Source organism: Camelina sativa, chromosome 5 (assembly GCF_030686135.1).
Source record: "Camelina sativa cultivar CO46 ecotype springtype chromosome 5, ASM3068613v1".
NCBI lineage: Eukaryota > Viridiplantae > Streptophyta > Magnoliopsida > Brassicales > Brassicaceae > Camelina > Camelina sativa.
This window is the reverse complement of record NC_141884.1, coordinates 17,156,592-17,175,134: the sequence shown is the minus strand read 5'-3', so window position 1 is coordinate 17,175,134 and position 18,543 is coordinate 17,156,592. Positions and strand designations below refer to the sequence as shown.

At 30.3% G+C, this 18,543-nt stretch overlaps 1 long non-coding RNA gene and 1 pseudogene across 2 annotated transcripts; one reads left to right on the top strand and one right to left on the bottom strand.

Annotated features, from left to right (window-relative positions):
• The first annotated feature begins 10,526 nt into the window (after positions 1 to 10,526).
• Positions 10,527 to 12,441, top strand: LOC147943858 (uncharacterized). Of its 2 annotated transcripts, XR_015558527.1 has the most exons (3): positions 10,527 to 10,891; positions 12,016 to 12,067; positions 12,150 to 12,441. It is a non-coding gene; the product is annotated as an uncharacterized LOC147943858 (long non-coding RNA). The 2 variants fall into 2 exon arrangements; XR_015558526.1 differs by lacking the exon at positions 12,016 to 12,067.
• A 2,504-nt stretch (positions 12,442 to 14,945) lies between these two features.
• LOC104789561 (transcription factor MYB114 pseudogene) lies at positions 14,946 to 16,323 on the bottom strand (annotated as a pseudogene).
• Positions 16,324 to 18,543: the final 2,220 nt, after the last annotated feature.

Below are 18,543 nucleotides of genomic sequence, written 5' to 3'. Positions count from 1 at the left end.
GACTGACCAACGGTGGTGATCAGTGGTGACCGACGGAGACCAACGAGAACAACAGACCTTTACCTACGCTTCTCCTCCACGAGACTCACGGAAACAGTAGAGGACCACGACGGCTACAACAATCTCACTCTTATTGACTTAGGGTTTTGCTCAAGATCTCTTCCCTTTGTAAAAACAGCGACGGCAATAGATGCGTATACATACCTATGTATCCACGAGCACACACAAAATACACATATAATCTTGTCGTTTTGATCAACTTAATTAGGTCTTAAGGGCTAAATTTAATAACAAAACAACCCGGCCCAATTAGAGTTAAGAAATTGGGGTGTTACAGTAACGCCCTGACCGCCACTTCTCAGTGGGCCCCATGTCCAGTCCCAGTCTATAGGTCTACCTTTTTTAATGGACTTCACGTCTTCTCACTAGGCCTGTGAGCCCATCCATATTTGATGGCCGGTTTGCTACGTCCGGGAGGTTTAAAAGACTTGTTACTATCCCTACAAATTACCACATGATCTTTTCCTGTGTTTTGTCCTTACTCGCACTGTTCCGATAGTCAGTTCCCGAAAGGTCACCCATCCTGAAACTACTCCAGCTCAAGCACGCTTAACTCTGGAGTTCTCTCATATTCATTGATCAAAAAGATAATTACACTTCAGTGACATAAGTGGTCAAATCAATTCTCTTAAACCTTTCCGCAAGTCTCTAAAACCGGGATGTCACAGAGAGTTGAATTCAAAGACTTTGGTTTGAGAAAAGCCTTTTCTTTTTATTAAAATCAAATAACCACCAATTACGATAAATGACTAATTAAGAGTATACTCCTCTGAATAATAAACCCTAGAAGTCTAAGTTTGACCATCAAGCAATGTTCAAATCGATTATCCTTAAAAACCAAACGTGATTAATAAAAAGCCCAACAAGAAAATAAGTTAACATAGATAAATGAAAAATAAGAAGATAGTAGATGGTGCTGCATAAAAAGCATAAGGGACAAGACATAGGAGGTCATAAATGAATAAACACGTTACAAGTAAAAGCATAATTAGGAGGAACACATAGAGAGAGAATTGTTTGCTTGAAGAAAAGAATCGTCTGCTTGCTCGTTTGGCGGCAAGTAAATTTTCTATAAAAGACATGATCTCATCAAAGCAGTAAGGTTGTATTTGTGATATTATTGAGTCAGCATGCAAAATTCCAATTTTTGTGCCTTTCTTCTATTCTTTCTTGATTTTCATTTTTGGACACATCCAACAGACATTTTTCTTTTTTTCTACTTACTGTCAATGATATTTTCTTTCAAATTTACACAATTTAGTTATGTTTCCTAAGTAATATCTTATGTCGACCTAATTATACAATAGAATCATCAGGAAAAAAAAAGAAAAAAAAAAGACGTTTATGGAACCTAAATTTACATGTTAAGATTGTATAATATATAAAATACTATATTAAAATAATATATTAAACTATTGATTTATATTTTCTGAAAGTGGAAAGTAAATTTGCAATAATGGCGACTACAAGAAAGTATTTTCAAGAGAAGATCTTATGCTAATCCAACATAATTTTAATATTCGAATAACCATTTTTTTTTATATAGGTCAATTTTAAATGTCAATAAAAACAAGCATATATATATGACATTGCTCTTAATTTAGTACTACTGCTGCACTTGTTCGCATTTCTAATTAAACCCTTTAATCTCTCTTTCGTTGTCTTCTGCAACAAGACAAGTTTGTCACCACAACCCATGACAGTGACCCTGCCGTCCTTCAATGCCAAATCCAACAACAACCTAATGGTAGGTACATCCAATTGGAGGCACACTACTCACCAATATCGGGATCAAAACAATGATACTGAATTTCAAGTTTAAATAAGAATTCTATATTCTATCACAGTTATTTTCTTTTACAAATAGCATGAAAAATCTGTCATAAATTTTCTACGCATATATACAAAGACAATTCTCAAAAATATTATTAAGATAAACTTTTTCTAAAATACTGTTGTTAGTTTTTTTTTAAAATACCATTAATAAATATTTTTCAAAAATACAAAAAGACTAAAACTTAACTTTCAACATTCAAAACTAAACTCTAAATCAAACAACTAAACTTTACCCACGAAAAACTATATTCTGAATATAAAAGTGTCATCCCAAAGAAAAATAAATTGTAAACCTTTATAATCAACTTTTTTGACTGTAGTATTTTTGGAAAGTAAATTTTTATTGTAGTTTTAGATAAATAAATTTTTGAACAAACTCAAATTATAATATTTGGAGGAATTGTTAAAAAAAAAAAAAATTTCTCTCTCTCACGAGCGATTTCTCCCAATGCGTCTCTTTGATAAGAAACCTCCGCTTTTTGCTTTCTCCGGCCGGCACTGATTTTCCGGCGTCGGTTGGCTTCTTCCTTTCTATTTAATTTGTTTCACTTCCTTCTCTATATTGTTTTTGGTAATAGTTACGAAAATTTCTAATCGAAATATGCCTTTGTTCTTCACGATGATGAATCTGAAAAGTCAGATTTCAATGTCTCTAATCTTTTGTACGGACTGGTTTTTGTCCTCAATTGCATATTGGGTGGTGTCGGGTTCGTGCGAGGCTGGATTTGTCTCATTGTATCGATGTTGGGGTTGTCGTCTTTTTCAGATTCGCGTCGGTTCGGTGTCGATTCAATGGAATCGTGTTGTCTTCCTTTACGCAAGGTTTGTTTCCGGTGGACTCTCACACCAGCGTTATCTCCGGTTATCAGCCGATGAATCTTCTACTAAGCAAAGATTTGAATATCTCATTTGGGTTTTTGATCCCGGAATTATTGTACTATCCTTTCCACTTAAAGGTATTGACTCACGCGATAACCTCCTCTTCTTAAGGCCACAGTCCAATGATGGTGATCTTGCTGTCCCTCTGTTACAAACTACAGGTCTTATGAATGGGGAATCCATGGTCGCTAACCGGCATTGTGTTTGGCGTTTTGGAAGGCATGTTTCAAAACCATCACAAACAACATATCAAATTTTTCGTTCAGTTATGGTAATGCAGAAAGCATTTAGGAGTTTCATCTATAAGATGTTAGCCTTTGACGAGTATATGAAGAGGGGACTTAACAGATTTTTTCTGTTGCCCGTAAGGCTTTCGTTTAGAATGCAGAGTTACTTCCACTTCTTCATCGAAATTGTGTTCAATTTCCTATATTTATTTCAATGGTTGTATTTGATTGGTTTTATGTATCATGGTATAATATAATTGATTTGGTGTTAAAAAAAAATATATATATATTTGGAGGAATTCCTCTTTACAAATAATTTCTACAGAGTTTTAATTGTATATTATTTATGAAAATTACCGGATCCAATCTATCCAATTTTTTCATAATTTAACTTAGAAAACGGTATTCTGTATATCCTAGAAATTCTTTACGTCTCAAAGATGACAAATTATATATGTCCCCTTATCTATTTTTTTTGCTAAAGATATAACTATTTTTATTACTTGTAGCGAAAATATATACAAGGTTATAAACACAAACTTTCATTTTATTTTACATTACTATGTATTGTCTAGAGTCTTGTCCCAGGTCCCAGTAATTTGTGGTATATATATATATATATAGTAATTTGTGGTATATATATATATATATATATATATATATATATATATATATATTAGCTTCAAATAATACAGGTACAAACGTAATTATCCTTTTTTAGTGATAAACATTAAAGTGTAAATTAACTTTTAATGATAAACAGTACAGATAATCTGATAATGCATGCGTGACCACATTGTGGTAAAATAAATTAATTTTTACAATGCAAATATTTATAGATTAACGTGTTGCAAGTCTCGTGTGCATGCAGTCGTTCATGAAACTGAATGAATTAGATCATCACATATAGGAGAAAAGAATAATAAGAGGAAGCTGGAGTAATTGGTGATCTGGTTCTGCTAATGTTTATTTTAGAAAAAAAGTTTTCTACTATAATTAAAAACAGAAAAAAAATCTTTAAGAACCAAAAATAAAAGGCGTAGGAATCTGTCTAACATCCCAGGTTCGAATCTTATTTTTGTACGTCATGGGTGTTTTGTAGCAGGTTCGAATCTGCCTGCTCGTTTGTCGGCAAGAAAATTTTCTATAAAAGACATGATCTCATAAAAGCAGCAAGGTTGTATTGTGTGATATTATTTAGTCAGCATACAAAAGTCCAATTTTTGTCCATTTCTTCTATTCTTTCTTGATTTTCATTTTTGGACACATCTAAGAGACATTTTTCTTTATTTCTACTTACTGTCAATGATATTTTCTTTCAAATTTTCACAATTTAGTTATATTTCCTAAGTACCTAATTATACGATAGAATCATCAGAAAAAAAAAGCGTTTGTTGGAGAAGTAGTACACTTTTCAAACTTATTAGGTGTTTTAGTACGTTTACTATTCATAATTGGTAAAATAAATGTGTAGTAGAGTGAGTGATGAGAGATGTGTGTAATAATGTGATAAGAGACAGAGAATAGTGTATGACCCATTTGTGTGAGATAAAAAATTGTGAGAGAGAGGAGAATTGGTGTCACTGTAGTTTTTTTTTTCTTTTTCATAACACCCCATGTCTAGTTATTCAAATATTAGATAATATAATTTTTTATTTTATTTTTTTCAGATATAAAAATGTTATGTTTTTTTTCTTTATAATTTGGTATGCATTTTGTTTTAGTTATTTCAAATATTTTTATATCAAAAGTGATATATGTAATGGTTATATACATCTATACAGACATATGAAAACCTAAGAATTAAACAAATTACATCTACATACTTAATAATATGTACAAATATATGTACACATTACAATGTGTAAAGACTTATAATGTGTACAGACATTTGTAAGACTGTACATATTGTAATGTGTACAGATATTTGTAAGGTGTACGGATACAAAATTTGTAAGAAATATTTAATATTATCAAATAAAATCATAAAAAATATATATCAAATTATAAAAAAAACATAGAATTTTTGTATCTTAAAAAATTTTAGAAAAAATGATATAGTCTAATATTTGAGTGATTAAACATGAGGGAAGTGATAAAAAAAAGTGCTACAATCTCACGTTGCTATAGTGAGAGACCGATTATGTGTATAGTTATGAATAGAAACATATTAGTTTGGCTATTACATTCCATAAACATACTAAAAACTCAAATATCTAAAAAGAAAAACGTTTAGGTTTCTTGTTCACAGAAAGTTACAAAATTGTCTTTGGGTATATGAAATATATATTCAAAATAACCAAATAATTATTATGATTGTTTTAAGAGCATCATCCGACAAATTAAAGTTCACAAACAAAATAATTTTTTTTCCCTATAGTTTTGTTATTTATCTTGTCAAATCTTTGTGGCCTAAAATTGAAGTGCGGCAGAAGGATTATATAGAATCAGAAAATGAGTTTTACCTACAAAGTTCTGATCCCAAAATATTCTAGTTTTTTGAAGTATTGGTGTACAGTTATACTCTTACGCAGTGGCAAAATATAGTAGATTACATCTCGAATAAATATTAATTAATTAAGAAAACTATTTTTTAGTGGTATTTGTGGATTTTAACATTTGGCTAAAATTTTATGGAGTTACAATTTTTCAAATTATAGAAACCTAAATTTACATGTTATGCTTGGGGCTTTTAATTCCATTTTTTAAGGTTTAATATTTGTTAAAGTATGTGTTTTAGCACAAAAAACAAATTCACAAATGTATAGATTTTAAAGTATCTAAAAGTGACAATCTAAAATATTTGAAGAAAATTACATATTTAAAAGAATTGAGTGAGAAATGGCAAAATGTGATAAACTAGTGATATTTTTTACGGATTGATCTTATAAGTATTAATCTAAATGCAGACTTATGTCTATATATACTAGAATATAGTAATCTAATAAAAATCATCACATATAAATTATAAAAGAATACAAGTTTTTTTTACTAACCAACAAATATCTAATACCGTGACAAAGGAAACACATGACATCAAAACGATTGGAAGACTTTACCAAAACAGTACCGAAAACAAATGTTGGATTAATTTATTTGAATTATTCTTCTTAATAATTATATATTTTTCTCATCAGTGGTCTACTAATTTCTAACCTTTTTAGTCTTTAAATAGGATTTTCGTAAAAAATGGATTTATAGAAGTCTCACCTGTACTAAAAAACCCTTCAATTTTTTTTTGTTTGGTATTTTTAATCCATTATCTTTGGGTAAAAAGTAAATTAACCCCTAATATCATTAACTAAACTTTAAAAAATAATACAAGCCATAATATTTTAAAACATCAATAAAATTAAAAAATTGATTTAAGATTATTTTCTTAAAGGAAATATTAGTAGATAAGATAACTATGGTTCCAAATATAATTGAGAAATTAAAATGACTATAGGTTTATTTTCATTGGAAAATAACTGTGGACCCAACCAAATTATCTTTTTTTGTACTCACCGTTTGCAACTGACAGAAATAGGGATGTGGGACCGAGGTCAAGGAAAAAAAACAGAAATGATGGTAATGTAAAAAATAACAATTGTAATTGAAAATAATACAACAATTGAAAAGTATCTTGAATTTGTAAAAGATACATTGGTTTTCAGAAAATATAATATATTGAAAGGAGAAATTATACAGCAGCATATTGTAATTTTGAAAATAAAAATATGTAATAACTAATATATAACATGTAATATAATAAAATAATATGTAAAAAAAGATAAATATTCTATTATCACGTGTAATTTAAATAAGCAACATGTTATAAAAGAAAGTGACGCAAGATTAAAAACAACATGAGTACAGGACAACGAAGATTCTAAAAGAAATTAAGTGTTTTATGTGAATTTGAAAATAACATGTTATAATGAAAAATGATGGACGTTAAAAGCAACATAACAACATAAAATTAAGAAGAGATTAAAGCGGGTGTATTCAACTTGACATTTTAAGTGATTTGTGTAAAAATTACAAATCTTATGATTCAATCATGAATTTTAAAAAGTCCTCTGAAATCCATTTTATTGAACTAATGATTTAAAAATCTACTTTAAAATCCAGTGTTATTCAAAACAGTTTGTGAATTTGGATTTTAATAAGTTTTAGGAATTCTGGATGATTTGAGAGAATTTGTTTAGTTAAAAATACAGAAATTCAAATCTCATAATTTTAGGTGGAATTTGAAAATTTTCTATAAATCATATCAACTTCCCTAAAATTTACAAAAATTCCAAATTTCCTAAATCTCGTCAAATCCTCCAAAATCATTGTTTTAAAGGGGGTGTACTCATTTCGTGATTTTATTAAATATCATGTAATATATAAAATGAGAATAAAAGTAATTGTAATTGAAGAGAAAGAGAATAGTCTAATACCATGGATTTTTTCTTAACTCTTTTCAAATCTACGGCTTACTATAAATACTCTTTCCTTAATTATAGTTTTCCCTTTTCCCAAAAGCTTTTTGTGACCAAACAAACTTACATATTAAATTGTGACATTTAGTTGAGACTTGAGATATAGCAAATCGGTTTTCTTACCATTAGAAATTTTGTTATGTAAACTATTTAAATTTAGTAATGAGATACTATAGTAATGATATACTATAGTAAATCTAGTAAAGAAATACTATAGCATGTCAATTGAGTTATTTTACCCAAATTAAGTTCTCTTTTTGTTTTATTTATTTTTTATTTATGATTTTCATTTCTTTTTCCTAAGAAAAAACTTAATTATTGGGTTTTGGTTTTTCTACATAATGTTGTGTAAATATAGTAATGAGATACTATAGTATGTCAATTGAGTTATTTTAACCCAAATTTGTGTCAAACTAGTATATTTTCACTAAAATTTTAACTTCGACATTTAATTTCATATCTAAGAAAACATGTTCAATCTAGACTCTAATTTTTTTCGAAATGAGTTTAGATTGATTTAATTTCAGATAAAGTTTTATATTATATATGATATATTTTTGATTATGTATAAATAAAAAGGTGGGAGTTTACTAATACAAGGGGTTTTCTACACTTACAAAAATGTGAGGGTTTAACACCCAGAAAAAAAAAAGATGAAAGTTTTTAAAATAAATCAGGGAGTGATGTTCTTTAACCATTTTTCCAAAAAATTCGGGCCAGTATGCACTCTTAAGAAAACATGGATATTTTTCTTCTATACATTTTTTTGGATATATGTGTATATATAATTCCCCATTGAAATTTTTGGTTATTAAGTTTGGAGCCAGTATGTTTGTATATAATTTGATAGAAATGATAAAATAGTTATTAGCAGAAAAACAACAATTGCAATATCACTAATAACTTAACTTTCTAAATCCTATAAAACCTAAACCTTACCCACTAAAAACTATATTCTAAATCTAAAATTGTTAACTCCAACATAAAAAGTAAGTTGTAAACCTTTGTAATTATTCAACATTTTTTTTGTAGTATTTTTGGAAAATAAATTTTATTGCGGTATTTTCAGTACAAATTCAAATTATAATATTTAGAGGAATTTCTCTTTACAAATAATATCTATAGAGTATTAATTTTAAATTATTTATGAAAATTACAAGATCCAGTCTATCCAGTTTTTCCATATTTCAACTTAGAAAACGGTATTCTGAATATCCTAGAAATTCAATACGTCTCAAAAAGACAAATTTTGTCCCCTTATCTATTTTTTGTTAAAGATATAACTATTATTTATTACTTGAAGCGAAAATTATACAAGGTTATAAACAAAAATTTTCATTTTATTTTACGTTACTATTTATTGTCTAGAGTTCTGTCCCAGGTCCCAGCAATTTGTGGATATATATTTTTTAGAGACACATAATGCATGCGTGACCACGTTTGTGGCTGTATCCTAACTATATTTTAGTGATAAACAGTACAGATAATGCATGCGTGACCACGAATGTGGTAAAATAAATTAATTTTTACAATGCAAATATTTATAGATTAACTATTGTGTGCATGCAGTCGTTCATGAAACTGAATGAATTAGATCATCACATACGTATAGGATAAAAGAATAATAAGAGGAAGCTGGAGTAACTGGTGATTTGGTTCTGCTAATGTTTATTAGAAAAAAAAATTTCTACTGTAATAAACAGAAAAATTCTTTAAAACTAAAAATAAAAGGCGTAGGACCAAAGGATATGTCTAACATCTCAGGTTTGAATCTTATTTTGGTACGTCATGAGTTATTTTTTTTGTTTCCTTACGTTTTGTTTTGGAAATGCCTTAGCCCACTTATAGTATAGGGCCGGCTCTGCCTACTAGTTTGTCGGCAAGTAAATTTTCTATAAAAGACAGGGCGTTTGTCCATGTGGGCTTTGTGGCACCAAAAATTACAAATTGGGGCTTTCTGTCCGTCTTTCTGGATATAGGCTTTTCATACCAGTGAAATGACGTATATATCCTTCTTTTTCTGAAAATTTGATCGCCACCCTCTCCTTCGCTTCCCACGACTCAAAAAAAACATCTCTACCACCAACATCTCCTCTCATAAATTTAACAGATTCAATTGATTTTTTTTGAATACGGGAATCTAAACCCTAAGGAGATAGTATATAGTGAACCCAAGGGTTCTAATTTTAGACATTGATTGAATCAATTAAGAACTATTTTTATCTCAAAATTTTTACACAAAACTCAAATTTTTGATGTTATTGTTATTTACAAAGTAAATCAAAACCTCGAATTCACCTTCAAATCTAAACCAAATGTGAAAACTACAATGTTTGTGATTGACAATTCATCACCATCATAGTCGTCGTTCATATGTAGAGATCTCACCACCGTAAATATAATCATTATCACCGGATCTCATCATCGATTCATCATCACTATTTGATTAGAAGTGTCTTTTCAGAGAGAATCGCGATTATTCGTCATCTCCTCATTGGAGAGAGAGAGAGAGAGAGAATTGCGAGAGAGAGAGATAGTTGCAGTAGAGAGAGAGAGTTGCAATAGAGAGAGAGAATTGAGAGAGAGAGTTGCAGTAGAAACGAGATATAGATAGAACAAAAGCTTGGAAAAAACTATATTCTGTAAAGATTTGTTGGTGTGGGCAAAGCTACATAAGATGATCTTCTTTCTCTATCTGCTCAAGATCTGAAATAATTTGTCAGAAGTTGGATGAGGGAGACACGAGATGACAAAGCGAGAGAGAAACATGATTTGCTTTTGAGAGCGGGGTAGTTTGGTTATTTCATTTATTTAGAAAGCCTAAATCTATAATCATGGACAGAAAGTCCGAATCAGACAATACTCTTGGGATTAAATGCTTATCTCATAAATTTCTCATAAAAGACAGAGTTAATTATGAGATCGGCCTTTTTTCTCATGGGTATTGTAGAGATAGGACTTTCTTCCCGTGCTTATAGATTTAGGCATTTCTAAGATACTGAAAAGACAATATTGCCCCTCTCATCTAAGACAATTAATCGTCTCTCTTCTTCGTCGTTTGTGTTCTTTTCTCTCTAGTCAGCAAACCTAAAGACGATGTTCTGATCTCCTCCCTTTGACTACACATAAATAATCGACCCAAACGAATTAGTTCTATACGAATGCCAATAGAGAAAAGCCTATAGAGAAGTAAGTTTCAGTTTCTAGGGTTTTAATTTTTCCTTTTTAGTTGGGATTTAGAGTTTGACAAGGAAGGAGAGACAGAGAGTTCCGAACTTTCAAGTTGTATATGGTCTGCAATCTTACACTTCATGTCTCTCTAATTCAAAGGTAACAAAAGTCCAAAATCTCTTCCATTTTCCAACAACGGTTCATCCTCATTCTCGCTTCTTGGCATCGCCTGACCTTGTAAGGTATAAGGTATGTGGACTCTGTTCTTTGCTTGAGTTATTCATTTTTTATTTTTGCTAGAGAAACAAATCAAATGGTTTTCTAAGTTCCGAGAGTAGTTAGTTTGGATGGTGTTATAAAAGAGAGAATTAAGGAATATAAGTAATCTGGTGTTGAAGATACAATAATTGATTTTATGTAAATACATAAACATTGTGATTCTGGATATTTTGTAACCTCAAGAATCAATTCTAAGAAATCAAAATCGTAGGGGTTTAGCCTGAAATTATGATCCCTCACTCTCTTTCTTAGCAAATCCGTTGGTCCATTTTTTGCATATTCTCTTGAAAAAAATATCATCGCTCAAGCTATATCATATTTTCCTTGTTACGATATTCTACTTGCAAGAGTGAAATAAAGATCAAATAAGTACAATAGAACAACGATAGTTATATAAATCAGCCTCATCCTTAGATGATCCATGGATGTTTATCTCCATTTTAAAAATCATTATTCGTGGATTTCATTATTGTTTCTAGTGGTTTTGCATATCTTTTTGATGAAGAAATAATAGTCGTTCATGCATTGGTAACCATGTTGTTAGTCATGTCCTTTACAATATGTGTGTTTCATTTGGTGTTTCGGTTTCCTCAGTTGTACTTCCTTAGAGTTTAGTGTTATGTGGTTAACTGGCTACTTGGGTTCCCTCAGTTGTAGTTCCTTAGGTTTAGTGTTCTGCGGTTAATTGGCTACTTGGGTTCCCTCAATAGTAGTTCCTTAAGGTGTAGTGTCCTGCGGTTAATTGGCTACTTGGGTTCCCTCAGTTGTAGTTCCTTAGGGTTTAGTGTTCTGCGGTTAACTAGCTACTTGGGTTCCCTCAGTTGTAGTTCCTTAGGGTTTGGTGTTCTGCGGTTAACTGGCTACTTGGGTTCCCTCAGTTGTAGTTCCTTAGGGTTTACTGTTCTGCGGTTAATTGGCTTCTTGGGTTCCCTCAGTTGTAGTTTCTTAAGGTTTAGTGTCCTGCAGTTAATTGGCTACTTGGGTTCCCTCAGTTGTAGTTCCTTAGGGTTTAGTTTTTCTTAATACATGTGTGTTTGATTCGGTCCTTAGTTTCCCTTAATACACTAGTTTTCCTCTTTGCATTCCCCTTGTAGGGTCGATTAAGTAAAATGGCTTCTACTACCCACCGAACTCTTCACTCACGAGGTACATATACTTTAGTCAACGACTTTCTTTCTTTCTTTATGATTCTTCCTATTTTTGAGCTTATATGAAATGTTTGTATCAGGGTTTGCTCAGTATTAAGTATCTTCCTGAACAAATCATTTACATGGATGGTGGCATCGACTAAACAGTTGTAAAGACAAAGAAGTTCTTGAAGGAGTCGACATCTTAAGGGACTGATTCATCTATGTGATTTTCAGAGTTGTTGTATTGTTGTCTTCTGAGACTAAAGATAGAGTATGTAATTTTGATTTGTTTTTTCTAGTTTTTGTTTTGGTATATAAGCCTGACAATGAAAACCAAACGATTTGTTAATTTACGTTTTATATATGAAGATTAAATGTATTTCTCTTCTTTATGCTGGTTGTGATGATAATAAGGCAACATAGATTCTAACAATAGACCACTTTCGCAATTTGAAACTCTTAACATTTCCAAATAATATGAATCGATTAAAGTCCTAATATTAAAAACCAAATCACCATCAATGGCTTGATCGATAAGGGATTCACAACGTCAGAGATAATAACATATTCACATCGTCAGAGATGCAGATATTGGGATTGATGTGTTTTCTCTTCTGCCAAAGCTAATTGGAGTGATGGAGCTTTCTTGTTTGTAGGTTTTAGTGGTGATGCATCTTCAGTTCAGATTTGAGATGTTTAGATGAAGAATTTTGTTTTAAGATCGAAGAGAGAGTTTGTTCTTCAAGTATTGATCGGCATTTTGATGCTTTAAGGAGATCCTGGTGATTGAAAGTCTTCGACATCGGAACAAGTTGCATCGGTGAAAGAGAACGGTGTTGAGCTGTCTCTCTTCCTCGTTAATTAGCCAAGGGTACAACCGTCATTTTTCTTTACCAAAAAATGCCTAAAACCGATTGCACGGATAGAAAAGCCTAATCTCAAAGTTTTCTTGGAATAAAGGCCTATTTGGACAATAACCCCATAAAAGACATGATCTCATCAAAGCAGTAAGGTTGTATTGTGATATTATTAAGTCAGCATACAAAAGTCCAATTTATGTCCCTTTCTTCCATTCTTTCTTGATTTTCATTTTTGGACACATCCAAGAGACATTTTCTTTATTTCTACTTACTGTCAACGATATTTTCTTTCAAATTTTCACAGTTTCTACAAACTTTCAATGATATTATTAGTTCTACCAGTCATAGCCGTAGTAGGATGAAAGCTATATTTGATAAATATTCACTACGAAAAAAGCTACACCTACAAAATCATCAACATTGACTTTTACATTATAATATTTTGCTACTTATAAACCTAAAAACTTTTTGGGCAAAATAAACCTAAAGAAAATTTAAAACCCTAAAACCAAACTGAATGCTGAATGAACGTTAAGGGTTTGAATGTTAACTATTGTCGGGACTGATAAATCCGTCTGCAGATTACATCGCTTTGTTTTTAGTGTGGATAACAAACCACTGTGGTTCAATTATATTTATATGTAAAAGTAGTCTGCAGTTAATCCATTGCGGTTTTGTTTCTGTTTCCTTTAGACTGCACCACTGCAAAGTACGTTGAATGATAAATAAAAAGCGGTATAATTCGTGCTCCAACCGCTGCAATCATTCACACTCTAAAATTTAAATCATTCACGTATTTTAACGAATAAGATTTAATCATGTAAATGTGATTATATAAATGGTATATATAAAGATATGATTTGGATAGTACTATCTACATTTCTTTTCAACAGAACTTTAATATTTCAAAATAAAATATGTTTCATTATTTATTGAGGAAATAATGAAGTATTAAAATATGATGTATATTTTAATAAGTATATATGGATTCACTCTTTTTCTAAAAATGAATCTAAATTTAAAACTAACTAAAATAAGAAAAAGTAAACAAAAATCAAAAGTTGGAAAATCAAAAGTACATTTAACTACAAGTCTAATTTGAACCAAATAAAGGCATATCAAATCATTCATATTATATCATATTAAAATTTGTTGTTCATAACATTCGACGAATCCAATCTGATATTTACTGAACCGAAATTCTTATTGCAAGTTACAATCTTCTCTATTTAACTGCTAAATTTAACTATATATATATATATATATATATATATATATATATCGATCTAACACCTAAGACAAATATGACATAGGCTATAAGCTCCTAGGTATAGGTTGGGGAACGCTATACATACGTCACACTCATGAGTCATGCACATATAAAATCAAAATACATATAAATCAACCCATAATAAGTAACCATATAAATCCAACAAGATTAAAACAAAGAGAAATTGGAAATATGAAAGGGCAAATATGTCGCTCAAATGAAGAATAGAGCCAGTTAACATCGTCATTTACACAAATTGAGTTGTCATACAAGGGTATATTACCAATTTTAGAGTGAGGTTTTGTATAAGATGCCATAAAAAACCATTATCTCAAAGAATTGTGTTAGAAATCTCAAATTATCAATTTATTTGGAATTAAAAATCCATTACATTTATCAATAGATTTGCAAAATGCATGTGAAAGGGGCATCTCGTGGACACAAAATGCTCTTGTATTTGTTTTGTTTTTTTGTAACATTAATATGTGAAATATCAATTTATACATTGTCTTTTTAAAAAATGAAAAATTAAAATAGTTTAGAAGACAAAATTAAATTGACTTGCTGAGATGTTGATAACTAAATTGTAACTAATTTATACATCCTCTCTTTTCCATTTTTTCACATAGCAATTGTAAGTGTCAGAGATTAGTCATATGATTTGGTTAGGTAAACTGCATATTACCAAAGGAAAATGTTCTCAAATCAAAACGTAAGACAATCACTAAGAAATTCATAACCTAACCCACCTCTCGTAGTTGTATCTATATATTGAACAGACTCTCAAGTTTCTCAAATGTTGAAGACATTGAATCAATCGAAGAACTGTCTCCCTCCTCGTCAATTGTATTACCTACATTACCCACTGCATCTTCCTCTTGGTTCTCTTCAAGCAATCTCTTCCGCCACATACTCTCTCCATCAGTTAGATTGTTGACAAAATCACATTTCTCGTCGTCTTTGTTACTTGTGATACTACCATATTTGGTGCTGATAACTTCGCCGATGCCAACTTCGGACAGATCATTAACCGAGATGGACCAATTGTTGTTGGAGAAGAATCGAGGTCGAGGCCTTATAACAGTGTGTTTTTGGGCTGGTGTTGCAGCTGAGCAAGTACCTTCACTATTTCTCATTTTGCTCCTAAAACGCGAATCTAGCTTCTTAGCCAAATTGGTGTTCCAGTAATTCTTGACATCATTAGCGGTCCGACCAGGCAATCTACCAGCAATCAATGACCATCTAAGCATGCATTTGAATGATTTGTATATGACTTACTAATGTTTGATCATTACACTGTGTAAATCTATAATCTGAATTTGTGTCTAAACTATTTAAACCTGTTTCCCAGAAGCTTATGAAGACGAAGGAGAAGATCAATTTCGTCAGAAGTAAATTCTCCTCTGTTGATATTGGGATTCAAGTAGTTCACCCATCTTAATCTGCAGCTCTTCCTGCATCGGTTTAACCCTAGATAACCAATACTTAGGGTCAATTTTAGCATGTACATACTTGTTTATAAATAACAAAGAAAAAAAACTTATTAAGTATACTTATTACTGCGATTACTTTTTTTCATGAAGAATCTTAAACACTAAGATACGTTATACGCCCACAAATTTTCAAATTTTTGTTCATTTCCGGAAAGACAAACGTCAATAATTAAAAACAATATCTATCATGTTGTTAACCAACGTGCCAATTGAATATCTAGTACTTCTGCGTAGTATTAGAGTGAAAATCCTAAAAACTCAAATGACCTAGTTTTTTCTACTCTTCGTCAAGATGAGTCACAACGGTGCCAAAACTCAACGTACGGTTATCGGTAATACAAGAACAAGAGATGTCGTCGGTCTCAGAGGACATCTTTATACACGGCTTTACACTAAGATATGAATAAATGGTTGCATAAAGCGTGTAATACGTTTTACGTGTTTACGAATTTCTACGTTTCAACTTGTTAGTTTTATAGAGAAAAAAATGTATAAAATAATGTATAATATTAAAAAATTATAATATACCAGCACGTAGAGGAACTTGATGCCATTTTCCTTCCCCATACTTATCAATGCATTGCCTCAAAAGACTATCTTCTTCGGGGGTCCATGCACCTTTTTTTAACCCTTTGGACGATCTCTCCATGGACCAAGATAAGACTTATAATTATCTAACCAAATAAGTATAAAAATTGCAAAAAAAAATGAGCAGGGAACAGTGTATTGTGACTCATTGAAACCTTGTAACGCATATATAGAGTAAACACGATATACTGCTACACATGTGAGGGGCTTACGGGAGTGACGACGTGCATGTTTGATATCCACATTTCAAATTTTTTTTATTTTGCCAAAAGTTGTTTTTTTTTGTCTGGATAATTAAGACTATTCTTAAAAATTTAGAAGTATCGGTAACTACAAAAGCATTTCAAAATAAATTGTCATGAATAAAAATAATGGCGATTTTGGGAGATAACCAAATAAAAAAAAAGTTAAAGAAGAATATAGCACACTAATGTATGAAATTAAGAAAATGGTCAACGCCATTGTAAGATTACCAAAATAGGGTAAGTATGAACGAGCTGTGTGGAAGAAAATGTTGAGTATGGTGTGTAGCAGCTACTGCTGTAGGTTTGTGCTTATATTAATATGACATGTAGCATTTTATGTCTAAAATCTGATGTAAACAAATATTATAATAGTAAATACTAAATAGTGTTGATAGTTAGATACAAATATTACTATATAGAATCTGGATGAATATAATTTTATATTATACTTTTATAGTATATTTTTAGAAATCTAAATAAATTAAAAAAGAAATAATGAAACAAAAAATATTTGTAAATACGATATTCCAGTTTAAACAGAACACATAAATAAAATAATATAAAATGAAATGAAAAGTATAAAACAAGTCATATAAAAACTAATATGCTGAGCTGAATATTTGTTTAATAAAAAAACTATATACCATAAGGGATAAAACATAGAGAACCCAAACATTTGACTCAAACACATATTGAATAAAAAATGCTATATCTTTAAAGATATAATATTTTCAATCCCAACAACCAGATTAAACGCTAAGAAAACAACATATAAATCGTTTACAACATTTCAGTTTAAATAGATCCATAAATATAATAGTATAAAATGAAATGAAAAGTATGAAACAAGTCTTTTATTAGAAATATAAGACATGAAATATAATTTGTCGAGTTGAATATTTGTTTAATAAAAAACATTATACCCTAAAGGATACAACATAGAGAACCCAAACATTTGAGTGAGAGTGAAATCTCAAAATGAATAAATTTTATTACAAACTATAAACGGATAAAAAGAAATATATATAATAAGAAAATTAAAGGATAAAGAAAAAAAAGAAAAAAAAAAGAGAAAATATATTTACATATATATAATAGAAATGAGGATGCATGTGAATAGAGGGTGAGAGAGAATGTATTAACAACTGTTAATTATGTACTAGGGATAGAATTATCATTATTATAAAAAATATACAGAATATGAGAAAGTTATGATTAAAATAGTTAGCCAGTTAATTAAATTTTTTTTTGGATTATATCTGCCGATTTTCCTAAAAATAACTTGTTAAAAAATCACTGTAAAAAAATATTTTAGTATAATGTAAGCTCTTGATTTGCAAGAGTTCTCTCGTAAAGCCACGATCCTCAAGTTTTGACCACTATACTTTTTTTTGTTTTTCACAATAAATTTTATTTTTGTTGTAAGCTTTTATTTCTTCTTGTTGAACAATAATATTTTATTTTTAAAAAACCGCTTCAAAAACCATAGATTTAGCTATGTATTTTTCTGTTTTGCATAATCATAAATATCTGGTTAAAATCAAATTACGATGAAAGATACATTTGTGGACTAAATGTCGTAGCTAAAAACAATATATATACGTGGCCATGCGGAGTTAATTGTTGGTCACTGATATCATTACTCCTATTTTGGAATTGCTCTCTTCAGAACAGCCACATTAGCGTATAAAAGCTGTCGTCACATGTTCAAAAAAATTGATAGCTGACTAATTAAACAAAACCTTTACCACGGGTTACAGTTGCTAAATTGGCTACTGCATTAACAACAAAAGTGAATATGTTTGGGCAGCAAAATTAGCGACAGTAATTCCATAGCTATTTTACCTTATTCTTTTCTTCTTTTTTCTTTTACGGAATAGAGGGTTCAGTTATAATAATAGAACTAGATTTTAACCTGCAGTATACCACGGACATATGATTTTTATTATAATATATATTTTATGTTATATTTATTTGTTAAATATTATATACTTTATAAATAGAATAATAACTAAAATTTCCAGTTATTATACGAC